General features: G+C 39.6%; 1 pseudogene; it reads left to right on the top strand.

Annotated features, from left to right (window-relative positions):
- Positions 1 to 12,841, top strand: part of LOC114256761 (mannosyl-oligosaccharide glucosidase GCS1-like) — a 357,500-nt pseudogene that overhangs the window by 197,790 nt on the left and 146,869 nt on the right.

A 12,841-nucleotide genomic window follows, 5' to 3' on the forward strand; every position in this document is an offset into this window, starting at 1 on the left:
GGCTTGTCAGTGGCCGAGTTTGAGGCTACTTTTACTAGTCTGTCCAGGTTCGCACCTGAACTGGTGGCGTCTGAGGAACGCCGTTGCTATGAGTTTGAGCGGAAGTTGAGGCGGGGCCTCAAGTTTAGGGTTGGTGGGTCTTACATCCGAGAGTATAGACACCTAGTGGACGCTGCAGCTCATATGGAGCTTATGATGCAGGAGGAGGATGAGGGGCAGAGAGGCTCCAAGAGGAGCCAGGATAGTCAGGGTGATGGCAGGAGGCAGAGGGGTTCTAACCCTCAGCAGTCGCAGGGTGGTGTTGCTAGATCGACCTTCCCAGTGCCGAGTGCAGGCTCCGGGAGAGGTGGTCAGGGGGATTTCACCTGTTACAAGTGTGGCCAGTTGGGTCACAAGGTTTCTGTTTGCCCGCAGAAGGGTGGGGGTCAGAGAGCTGCTTTTTCTTCAGCTAGATCGCAGAGTCAGAGTTTGGGCAGGGGGCAGCCCTTGTCTTGTTATCAGTGTGGACAGCCTGGGCACCTGAAGAGGTTTTGCCCACAGTTGAGTGCCACTTCGGGAGCGTCTGGTTCTAGGCAGACGCAGGGTTTTCAGCCAGCTCAGTCTGTGCAGGCCTCGAGGGCCAATCCGGGAGCTTCGTCATCCCAGTCTGTGCAGCAGTCTTTTGCTCCGAGAGGTGAGCAGGTAGACCAGGGGCTTACGGGGCGCGTGTATGCTGTTACCGCGCAGGATTTAGTACCGGCTCCATCGGTGGTGAGAGGTACTTTTCTGTTTTGCAACTCGGTTGCTAGTGTGTTGATAGACACGGGTGCATCTCATTCTTTTGTATCTGCTGCATTTGCATCTGTTTTGGAATTGGAGTTAGCACAGTTAGCATCTCCTATTTGTGTGGTATCGCCTTTGGGTGGTGAGTTGATCCTGAAACAGGGTGTTAGAGGATGTGATATAGAGGTCGCCGACTATAGGCTTCCTTTTCCGTTTGTTGTCATGCCCATGAAGGGTTTTGATGTTATTTTGGGTATGGACTGATTATCGTCATACCGGGCTGTTATTGATTGCTACCGCCAGAGGGTCACGTTATGTACCTTGAGCGGGGAATGGTTCCATTTCTTGGGAGACCGGGTTGGTAGTGTTTTGCCACCGGGGTATGATTCGCGAGGGCGAAGTGAGCTTAGTGGTCTACTTGCTAGCTTTGAGAGTGGTGAGAGTGGTGTGACCCAGCATGTATTGCCGAGGGTGGTTTGTGAGTATTCGGATGTCTTTCCCGAAGATCTTGTTAGTTTGCCACCTCATCGAGGGATAGAGTTCTCTATTGATTTAGTGCCCGGCACGGCGCCGATTTCTATGGCACCTTACCGTTTTGCTCCAGCAGAGTTGGTTGAGTTGAAAGTTCAGCTCCAGGAATTGCTAGATAAGGGTTTTGTTCGCCCTAGTGTTTCACCGTGGGGAGCACCAGCCCTCTTTGTTAAAAAGAAAGATGGTGCCCTGAGATTGTGTATTGATTACCAGAAGTTGAATCGGGCTACGGTTAAGAATAAGTATCCTATGGCCCGTATAGATGATTTGTTTGACCAGTTGAAGGGTTCCCGTTGTTTCTCTAAGATAGACTTGAGATCGGGTTACCACCAGTTGAGGGTCGGGGAGGAGGATATTCCGAAGACGGCATTCCGTACGCGGTATGGCCATTACGAGTTTCTGGTGATGCCATTTGGGCTTACCAATGCACCGGCAGTCTTTATGGACTTGATGAACCGGATTTTCCGGGAGTTCTTAGACCGATTTGTGGTCGTCTTTATGGACGACATCCTTATCTATTCGCCTTCAGAGGAGGAGCACGAGGCACACTTGAGAGTGGTGCTTGAGTTGCTTAGAGCCCATAGGCTGTATGCCAAGTTTGGGAAGTGTGAGTTCTGGCTGAGGGAAGTCAAATTCTTAGGCCACGTGGTATCCGGGGAAGGGGTGTCTGTTGATACATCCAAGGTTGAGGCGGTGCAAGATTGGGCACAGCCTAAGAGTGTGTTTGAGATCCGCAGTTTTCTGGGATTAGCTGGGTATTACCGTCGGTTTGTGAAAGATTTCTCCAGGTTAGCGTCACCGTTGACTAGACTGACTCGGAAGGGAGTCAAGTTTGTGTGGAGTGAGACTTGTGAAAAGTCGTTCCAAGAGCTGAAAGTTAGATTGACCACCGCTCCGGTGTTGATTATTCCGGAGAGAGGGTTGGGTTATGCGGTTTATTGTGATGCCTCACGAGAGGGTTTGGGTTGTGTGTTGATGCAAGAAGGGAAAGTGGTAGCTTATGGCTCACGTCAGTTGAAAATACACGAGAAGAATTACCCCACACACGACCTAGAGTTAGCGGCTGTGATCTTTGCCTTGAAAATATGGAGGCACTACCTTTATGGTGAGAAGTTCGAGGTATTCTCGGATCACAAGAGTTTGAAGTATCTGTTTACACAGAGAGACTTGAATTTGAGGCAGAGGAGATGGATGGAGTTCATCGAGGATTATGATTTTGAGTTGCATTATCATCCGGGAAAGGCCAATGTTGTGGCCGATGCCCTTAGTAGGAAATCCATTGGTGATGTAGCTAGTATAGCCATCCGGGAATGGGAGATGTTGGGAGCACTTGGCGAGTTTGATTTGCTACTGGGCGAATCTGTTGAGGCTGCGGCCTTATTTTCTGTTGTTGCGCAGCCTACACTTGTGACTAGAGTGTTAGAGGCACAGAGAGGTGACCTTGAGGTAGAATCCCTCCGAGAGAAGATCTCCAGTGGGAAAGTTGAGAAGGGTTTGACGGTGTATCCCGACCTGAGTGTGAGATACCGAGACCGTTTGTTTGTACCGGAGTCTTGCCGAGAGGAAGTACTCCGAGAGTTTCATCATTCGCGCCTTGCGGTGCATCCGGGAGGTACTAAGATGTATCAGGATTTGGGTCGCCAGTTTTGGTGGCGGGGTATGAAGAGAGATGTGGCTGTTTTCGTATCGAAGTGCCTTACTTGCCAGCAAGTGAAGGCCGAACATCAGAGGCCAGCGAGTTTGTTGCAACCCTTGCCTATTGCCGAGTGGAAGTGGGAGCATGTCACTATGGACTTCGTTGTAGGCCTTCCGAGGACTCAACGAGGTAGTGATGCTATTTGGGTGGTTGTAGACCGGTTGGCCAAGTCGGCGCACTTTATTCCTATGCGCACGAGAGATTCGGTAGATCATCTTGCCGATTTGTATATTCGGGATGTAGTGAGATTGCACGGGGTCCCAGTGACGATCATCTCTGATAGAGATCCTCATTTTACTGCTAGGTTGTGGCAGAGTTTGCAGAGTGCCTTGGACACTAAGTTGACCTTTAGTACGGCCTATCATCCTCAGACTGACGGGCAGTCCGAGCGTACTATTCAGATCCTCGAGGATATGCTTCGGGGTTGTGTCCTTGACTTTAGCGGGACGTGGGAGAGGCACTTGCCATTGGTAGAGTTTGCCTACAACAACAGTTTTCAGTCTAGCATCGGTATGGCACCGTTTGAGGCCTTGTATGGCCGACCGTGTAGGTCTCCAGCTTGTTGGTCCGAGGTGGGTGATGCACCTTTGTTAGGTCTGGAGTTGGTTAGGGAGACGACGGAGAAAGTTGAGCTTATCCGTAAGAGGCTTGTTACAGCACAGAGTCGGCAGAAATCTTATGCTGACCGTAGGAGGAGGCCTTTGGCGTTTGAGGTAGGTGATCATGTCTTTCTGAAGATATCACCTAGGCGAGGCTTGATGAGGTTTGGGAAGAGTGGAAAGTTATCCCCTCGGTTTATTGGTCCTTTTGAGATCCTTGAGAGGATTGGCAAGGTTGCTTATCGGTTAGCCTTACCGCCGCAGTTGTCCGGAGTGCATGACGTGTTTCATGTGAGTATGCTTCGGAAGTATGAGCCAGATCCATCACATGTATTGGATTGGACCGATTTAGAGGTAGATGAGGATGCCTCGTATGAGGAGAGACCGGTTCGGGTCTTGGATAGGCGGGATCAGGTCCTGCGTGGCAAGACCATTCCTTTGGTGAAAGTCTTGTGGAAACATCACGGAGTGGAGGAAACCACTTGGGAACGTGAGTTGGAAGTCCGAGAGAAATATCCGGACTTGTTTGTTGATGTATAATCTTGTATTTACATTTAAAACTATTGTTGAACTTAAGAACTTTTATATATGTCTTAAGTTGTGAAACATTGAAAATGTTTTGTTTATTGGAAGTATGATTTGGAACTTGCCTCATATGGAAGTTGAATGTGACATTATATATGTTGAACGTATTGTTGAAATTGGAAAGATAGTGCATAATGTTGATGCATGTTGAAAATACATATGTTGTTTACATATTGTGATATGCCTCTTGTTAAAGAGATGGGATGACCGGTAATGGGTCGAATTGTTGAATGTTAAAGTGTAACATTGTTTAAAATGAAGAAAAACTTGTTTTTGAAAACTTGTGCTTAATTTCGGGGACGAAATTCTTTAAGGGGGGGAGGTTATAGCGATCCCGGTTTTACCCTTGTTGTACAGTGATCCGGACATGTGTCCGTGGATGTTGGTAGTTGTTTATTATCTAGTTTGCATCCTCTTTACTTTGTATATTGAGTTATAGGATGTGTTGGGCAGGTTTGTTTCAGGTTGGTTGTGTTTGGGAGCCTAGTGTTGCTGCCCAGATTTTTGGACCTTCGCTCGAGCCAGGAGTTTGTCGCTCGAGCGAGAGTGAGGTTCGTGTCTGGTGGGTCGAGCCAGGGTGGCTTCGCTCGAGCGAGTGTTGCGTCTGGTTCTGGACCTGAGAGTTGCCTTTCTTGGCTCGAGCGAGCTTTTCTTGGCTCGAGCGGTCTGGGTTTTTCTTCGCTCCATCGAGAACTTCTTGGCTCGAGCGAGAGTTTTCTGTGTCTGGTCGCTCGAGCGACCAAGTCTTCGCTCGAGCGAGCGTGTTTTATATCAGCGGACAGTAGCGATTTTGAACTTCACTTTTTCACTTCTTTTTTTGATCAAACCCTAAATCCGAGACCCACCCTCTCTAAACTTACACTCTCTCTAAGATTTGATCTCCCTAGAGTGTGAATCTAGCCTAGGGTCTTTGTTAAAAAGATAGAGGGCGTTGAGAGCTTCGTTCTAATCTGAAAAAGTTTGGTTTTGGAGCACGTTGATCTTCGAGTCTTCATCTCCTTTTTGGCATAAACTTTGAGGTAGGGATATCCTACTCCTCTCTATGGATTTTGTCTTTAAATTTTGGTATTTTGAGATGTTGGGCTTGGCTTGGTAATTTTGTGAAGGTTTGGGGCTTTTGTGTAATTTTACAAAAGTTGGGGTTTTATTCATAATAAACCTAGATGCATGTTCGGCATGGAGAAATGGAATTGATGCTAAATCATTGATGAAAATGGGACCTAAAGGTTGAAATGGTAATTATGGAAAAAGGCCTAATTACATTGTTTGATTAATTGGGATAATTAATGGTGAGAAATGAGGAAATGAAATGTTGATTGAATATCCATTTGTGCAATTATTTTCTGTTTAGAAATAACTGCTTTGGGCTATCGGTGGAGGATAGTCGTGATTATTGTAGACAATGCATGATGATTAGGCAAACTGAAACTAATCAATGAAATATGTCATGGAACTTGACGGTTGATAGAATACATTAACTGTATGTATTGGGTGATTATATATAGAACCATTGTGTTTGTATACGTTATGTGTAGAGGAGGAGATGGGAGATGTACTCCGCGGTTTAGGGGAAGATAGGGGATGTACCTCTAAACCGGATAGTGTTGGGAGAAGATAGGGGATGAACTCCGTAGATACAGCTCATATGCTTGTCTAGAGAAGTGAAGATAGAGCTTATATGCTTATCTTGGTAAAGTGTGGATACAGCTTATATGCTTATCTGTGAATGTGGGATATTGTTGTTATACATATCTGTTGAGAATGTGGATATAGCTTATATGCTTATCTGAATGTGGGATATAGTTTTTATACATATCTGTGGAAATGATGATAGAGCTAGCATGCTTATCTGTTGAAAAAGGGAAAATGAAAGGAAACTTAGACTCATAAGTTGTATGACATAAATGTGTAATTTATGTGAATGTATCTGTGTTAGCCATCTATCAATTGCTAATCTTTTAGTCATTGTTCATGGTTGGTTTAGTGTATTTCTACTGGGCTGTGGCTCACCCTATATGGGAATATCATTTTCAGGTACAGGTAGCATGCCACCTCCAAGGACATAGCTGGGAGGCTAGAGGCGGACATACTTTTGTCGCTTAACTTTTGATGTATTACATGTAACTTCAAGCTAAGGGCTTAATGTGTAAACGAGTTAGTACTCTTTTGTTGTAACCAAGTGTTAACTTGGAAAGCTGTAAGCCCGTAGGGCATTTTGTTTTGATGTTAACATGTAATACTTATGTAATGGAACTCTAATGAATAAAAGTATGTGGTTAGTTTATATGTAAATGCATGTCTTATCTGATGGGTTTAATGTTGTTATTTTGAGAGCGTTACACTCTCGATACATGAAAACAATGCTTGGAAATATCCCTACAGATAAAAAAAAAATCATCAACACAAACAAAAAGGAAGGAATAACTCCGGCTACACAGAAAGGGAAAAAATCAATAAATAAAGAAAATTAAAAAACAAAAAAAAAAACTTACTTTTCCTTGATTCTCTCCACTTGTAGCCACTAGAGGAAGCTCAGCAACCTCACGTCCAAAAATCCTCAGAAGACCAACCGATACAACTGACCTGTGCATGACATTTTGGAATCCAATGATTAAAAAATAATAAGAACATAAAACTAGTAACAACCATTAACAAAAATGAAAATGAAAATGTAAAGTAAAGTAATAAAACATGCAGAAACAACTTTAATGTGAAGCAGCTTACTTTACGATTAAAATGACACAGTACATTCCACCAAATTCTTGGCCAGATATATTTCTCCTGCATTAAGTACAACAAAGGGCATTTTAAACAGGTTTGGTAGATTAACCAAAAACATAAAGATCAATAAGAAGTTAGGGAAATTTAACTAGTGAAGCAAACAATCTACTTACATAGTGCCCTTTTTCTTCTTATTTTTCTGTTCTCAAATTTCATTAAATAAAACCAATCCTTTTCTCCTAATTGAACCTTATGGTCAATCTTTGAAAAGCACATAATGTGAGTTGAACAATTCTAGGACATAAAATAGAGGTTTGTTTGTAAGCAAAATTCATATTTTCCTCCTCCAAAATGCATTCTTTTTAATAATGTATACTTGATTAATGTAGTCACAAGTATTTGTTGACAACCTACAAAATAACTTCATTTCACACCAATTCATTAATAGAGGGAAATGATGAAATTTTCCTCACAAAGCACTTAAATTTCTTCCGTGTGGCATAAGTTTTGGTAGATACACCCTTCAGATGAAGAGCTACTTAAGCAAAATGTACAATGATAACTTACCCACAGACCATAACAGGTATAAGATCACGACCAGAAGATGCAACAATAGAATCAAAACATTCCTGCCAAAGATGAGACATACTAATAGGTTTAACCCCCCAATAAAATTAAGTAATAAAAGAAAGTATAACATAGCAAAAAGAAGTATCTTTATACAACTGCTGTCAGAAGGACTATACAGTAAAAGAAAAAAGAAGTCAAAATCAAAACCATTTTTGGACAAAGATACATGTAAGATATAGCATAGAGAATCAATATTAACCAAATGCCCCGAAGAGGTCCTGGCCCCCAGATCTGTTTCTTCTAGCACATGACATTACATTATGTTGCTAAAGAGAAGTAACCGAGAAGTAGCACTAGAATAAATAAGAACAAAATTAGACAGGATTTTACAAATTTTAAAAATCACGTTTTGCTATTCTACATGGTATCAGCAAAAACTTACTCGAAAAATTGCAACAGCCCTAAACAGTACTGGCAAATGGTCTGGACAGCGACTTCTCCTGCTTAAAATCCGCCATTGAACATCATCATTTGAAACTCCATCTGTAAATCCTTTCTCGACATGTTTTCTGTGTATTGCATATGACACTGAAGCTGGAATCATCTCCGCACCAACTAAAACTAAATTTTGTAGTGCCACATGGATCCTAATGCAGTCATCACAACAAAACCACTTATCCCTGGGCAGTTCCTGCACCAAATGTGAGAAACTATACTGAGTCGCTGAATAAATACATGTCGAAAGCATTACAAAGATTCTGAAACTTACTTTTAAATCACAGAGGCCACTGTCACGCAAGCAGCCAACATGGTACTCCTTCTCACACTAAACAACAATATGTTGGAAAATTTATAAAGAGGTAGTTGTGAATTGAAATAGACTCCATTTTGAATGAAAGGGTGTAACCTTTCATGGTGTCTTTTTGTTTTAAAAGAATGGCCAAACCTCCATTTGAATGAAAGGGTGCAAACCTTTCATGGTGTCTCTTTATTTTAAAGGAAGGGGTATGTCCCTTCTTCATACCTTTTCTATTCAAATTGAATAGGTGCCAACAAAGCCTATATAAAGGCAGCCTCATTCTAATTTTGATGGATTCCGAAAATTCATTTTCCTTGTCTTCATTTTGCTCACTTGCGTCCTTTATTCTTCATATTATTTTAGGAAAAATTGCAGAGAGTTATAGAACACAAGGTTCTGGTTCGTCGAACAAATTTGTTTGAAGTGCTACTACAAATTTGTGAAGATCATTGTATCTTGGGAGATAGACGCCACATAACCGTAAGCACCGTAGCGGGGCGAATCTGTCTTAAGGACAGAGTGTCACACACTCGACTTGGTCTTTAAATTATTGATTCGGTTCAACAAAATAAATTCTGTAAGTTTTATTTTGTTTTGTTTGAATTATTTTAAGTTATTTTATTTACACAGAAGATTGTTTCAACAATCTTAAGACAGATCCGAATTATTCTGTTTACAGAATTTTTCGTTTGTTTTCCTTTTTTTCATTCTTCGTAAATAATTTCGGAAGAAAATTATTTTATGTGGATTTACAAAATAATATTCTAGTTGGAAAAATAAATAGTGATTTTATGTTATTTGACAGATAGTAGTAATATACTGTCTCTTTTCTTTGACAACAACTAGTAGTACGATACTGGTGTCATTAACAATTCAAAATATATTTTTGTGAAATTTTTTCAGAAACTAATTTTGGGTTTTAGAAATTATTTTCTGAGTTTTCATTACTTAAAATTCTGTTTTAATATTTTAATTATTGAAGTGCTACAAAAATTAATTTTCTGTGTGGAATTAATTTGGTTGAATAAAATTTTATTTTATTTTCAAATTAATTGAAAAAATAAAAGTTATTTTCTTATTTCTTTTATTTTATAGAATTTAATTTCTTGTGTAGAATTAATTTGGTTAAATAAAATTTTATTTTATTTTCAAATTAATTGAAAAATAAAAGTTATATTTTTTATTTCTTTTATTTTACAAAATTTAATTTTCTGTGTGGAATTAATTTGTTTAAATAAAATTTTATTTTATTTTCAAATTAATTGGAAAATAAAAGTTACATTCTTGTTTCTTTTATTTTTACAGAATTTAATTCTGTGAATTTGGTTTAATTTTCTGTGTAGTGTAAATTCTAAATTATAATTTTGTTTTATATATTAGAATTGATGGCTATTGAAACTAATGCCCAAACAAGTACTACGGTGGTGGCTGCAATTGCACCAACCCCCTCTCCTGTGATGACAGTCCCAATAAATCATGGAGAGAAGCCAAAGAAGTTCTCAGGAACTGACTTTAAAAGATGGCAACAGAAAATATTGTTCTATCTTACAACTCTGAACCTGGCTCGTTTCCTCCGTGAAGAGGCTCCTATCCTGAAAGAGGATGAAACCGACCGGCAAGTGGTTGCTACGGTTGATGCTTGGAAACATGCTGATTTCCTTTGTCGGAATTATGTCTTGAGCGGACTTGACAACACATTATACAACGTTTGCAATCCAATCAAGACAGCAAAGGAACTTTGGGAATCGTTGGAGAAAAAGTACAAAACAGAAGATGCCGGCTCAAAGAAATTTGTGGTTGGCAGATTCTTGGATTTTGTAATGGTTGATTCAAAAACTGTGATCAGCCAAGCTCAAGATTTCCAACTCATTCTGCATGACATTCACGCAGAAGACATGTCTCTCAGTGAATCCTTCCAAGTTGCAGCCTTAATTGAAAAATTACCAAAAGGCTGGAAGGAGTTCAAGAACTACCTCAAACACAAGCACAAAGAAATTTCTATGGACGAATTAATTGTGCGTTTGAGAATTGAGGAGGACAACCGCAATTCTGAAAAGCGGGCTGGTAAGCATCCTATGGAGTCTAAGGCAAATGTGGTAGAACATGTTTCAAAAACCAAGAAACGAAAGTCTTCTGGAGAAAGTTCATCACAAGGCTCTAAAAGGGGGGATAATAAAAAGTACAAGTTTAATGGCAAATGTTACATCTGTAACAAAGAGGGACATCGGGCCAAAGATTGTCGTAGCAAAGGCAAAAGCAAAAGAAGAACAAGCAAGAAGCCTGCTCAAGCCCACATGACTGAAGTGGACAATATTTCCAATGGTATAAATGATATCAATCTTTCTGCAGTTGTTTCTGAGGCAAATCTTGTCGGAAATCCTAAAGAATGGTGGGTGGACACTGGTGCTACTCGCCATATTTGTGCCGACAAAAAGATGTTCACATCTTATTCTATAGTGGACAATGGTGAACAACTCTTTATGGGCAACTCCTCAACTTCCAAAGTTGAAGGACAAGGAAAGATTATACTCAAGGTGATATCTGGAAAGGAACTCACTCTCAACAATGTGTTGCATGTACCAGACATTCGCAAGAATTTAGTTTCCGGATCTTTGTTGAGTAAGAATGAGTTTAGGCTAGTTTTTGAAAGTGACAAGTTTGTACTTACCAAAAACGGGATGTATGTAGGAAAAGATTACATATCTGATGGCCTTTTCAAGTTAAATGTAATGACCGTTGTACCCTCAGTTATTAATAATACTACATCTTCTTCTTACTTGCTTGAGTCTTCAAATTTATGGCATGGTAGATTAGGACATGTTAATTATGGATCTTTGCGTAGATTAATTAATATGGAATGTTTACCTAAATTTAACATTGATTCAAATCATAAATGTGAAATTTGCGTTGAGGCAAAATTATCTAAAACTCCTTTTCATTCAATTGAAAGAAGTACGGAACCACTTGAATTAATTCATAGTGACATTTGTGATTTTAAATCAATTCAAACTAGAGGTGGGAAAAAGTATTTTATCACTTTTATAGATGACTATACTAGATATAGTTATGTTTATTTAATTCGAACCAAGGATGATTCTTTGGAAACTTTCATTCAATATAAGAATGAAGTTGAAAATCAACTTGGTAAGAAAATCAAAAAACTTAGAAGTGATAGAGGTGATGAATATGAATCACCTTTTGGTGAGTTTTGTAAAGAACATTGAATAATTCATCAAACCACCGCTCCTTACTCACCTCAGCAAAATGGCATTGCTAAAAGGAAAAATAGGACTTTAAAAGAAATGATGAATGCCATGTTAATAAGCTCTGGATTACCTTAGAACTTGTGGGGGGAAGCAATACTTTCTGCTAATTATATTTTAAATAAAGTACCTCAAAAGAAAATAAATCAAACACCTTATGAATTGTGACATGGAAGAGTACTATCCTACAAATACTTAAAAGTGTGGGGGTGTTTGGCTAAAGTGGCTATTCCTAATCCTAAAAAGACTAAGATAGGTCCTAAGACCATTGATTGTATTTTCATTGGTTATGCCAAGAATAGTAGTGCTTATCGGTTTTTGATTCATAAATCAGAACATTCCGAAATGCATGTAAATACTCTTATTGAGTCTCGGAATGCATCATTCTTTGAACATGTATTTCCAAAGAAGACTGGACAAGAGACTAGTACTAATAAAAGATCTTTTGATGCTATTACTAGTCAGGATCAAGAACATGATCAAGAACAAGAGTTAGATCAAAATGAGGAAGAGAAGCTTAGGCGTAGTAAACGTGCTAGAACCTCAAAATCTTTTGGTCCATATTTTCTAACATATTTGTTAGAAAATGAGCCTTTAACTTTTAAAGATGCTATGTCCAGTCTTGAAGTTCTTTTATGGAAAGAAGCTGTCAACAGTGAAATTGAATCCATCTTGCAAAATCACACTTGGGAATTAGTGGACTTGCTACCAGGTTGTAAACCTCTTGGGTACAAATGGATTTTCAAAAGAAAATTGAAAGCGGATGGATCAATAGACAAATACAAGGCAAGACTTGTAGTCAAAGGTTTTAGACAAAAAAAAGGTCTAGATTACTTTGACACATACTCACCGGTTACTAGAATAACATCTATTAGAATGCTAATTGCCATTGCATCTCTATACAATCTAGAAATTCATCAAATGGATGTTAAAACCGCTTTCTTAAATGGTGAGTTAAATGAAGAAATTTACATGGAACAACCAGAAGGGTTTTCTGTTCCAGGGAAAGAAAAGAAAGTGTGTAAATTGATTAAATCATTATATGGTTTAAAACAAGCGCCAAAGCAATGGCATGAGAAATTTGACAAGGCAATGATGTCAAATGGATTTAAAATTAATGAGTGTGACAAATGTGTTTATATTAAAAACACAGATAAAGGTTATGTCATTGTATGCCTTTATGTAGATGATATGCTCATCATTGGTAGTAATAATGACATGATTAAAACTCCCAAGAAAATGTTGAATAAACATTTTGACATGAAGGACATGGGCATTGCTGATGTAATACTTGGTATGAAAATTACCAAAACAT

Source organism: Camellia sinensis, chromosome 12, assembly GCF_055761805.1.
Source record: "Camellia sinensis isolate YWXY chromosome 12, ASM5576180v1, whole genome shotgun sequence".
NCBI classification, from domain to species: Eukaryota; Viridiplantae; Streptophyta; class Magnoliopsida; order Ericales; family Theaceae; genus Camellia; species Camellia sinensis.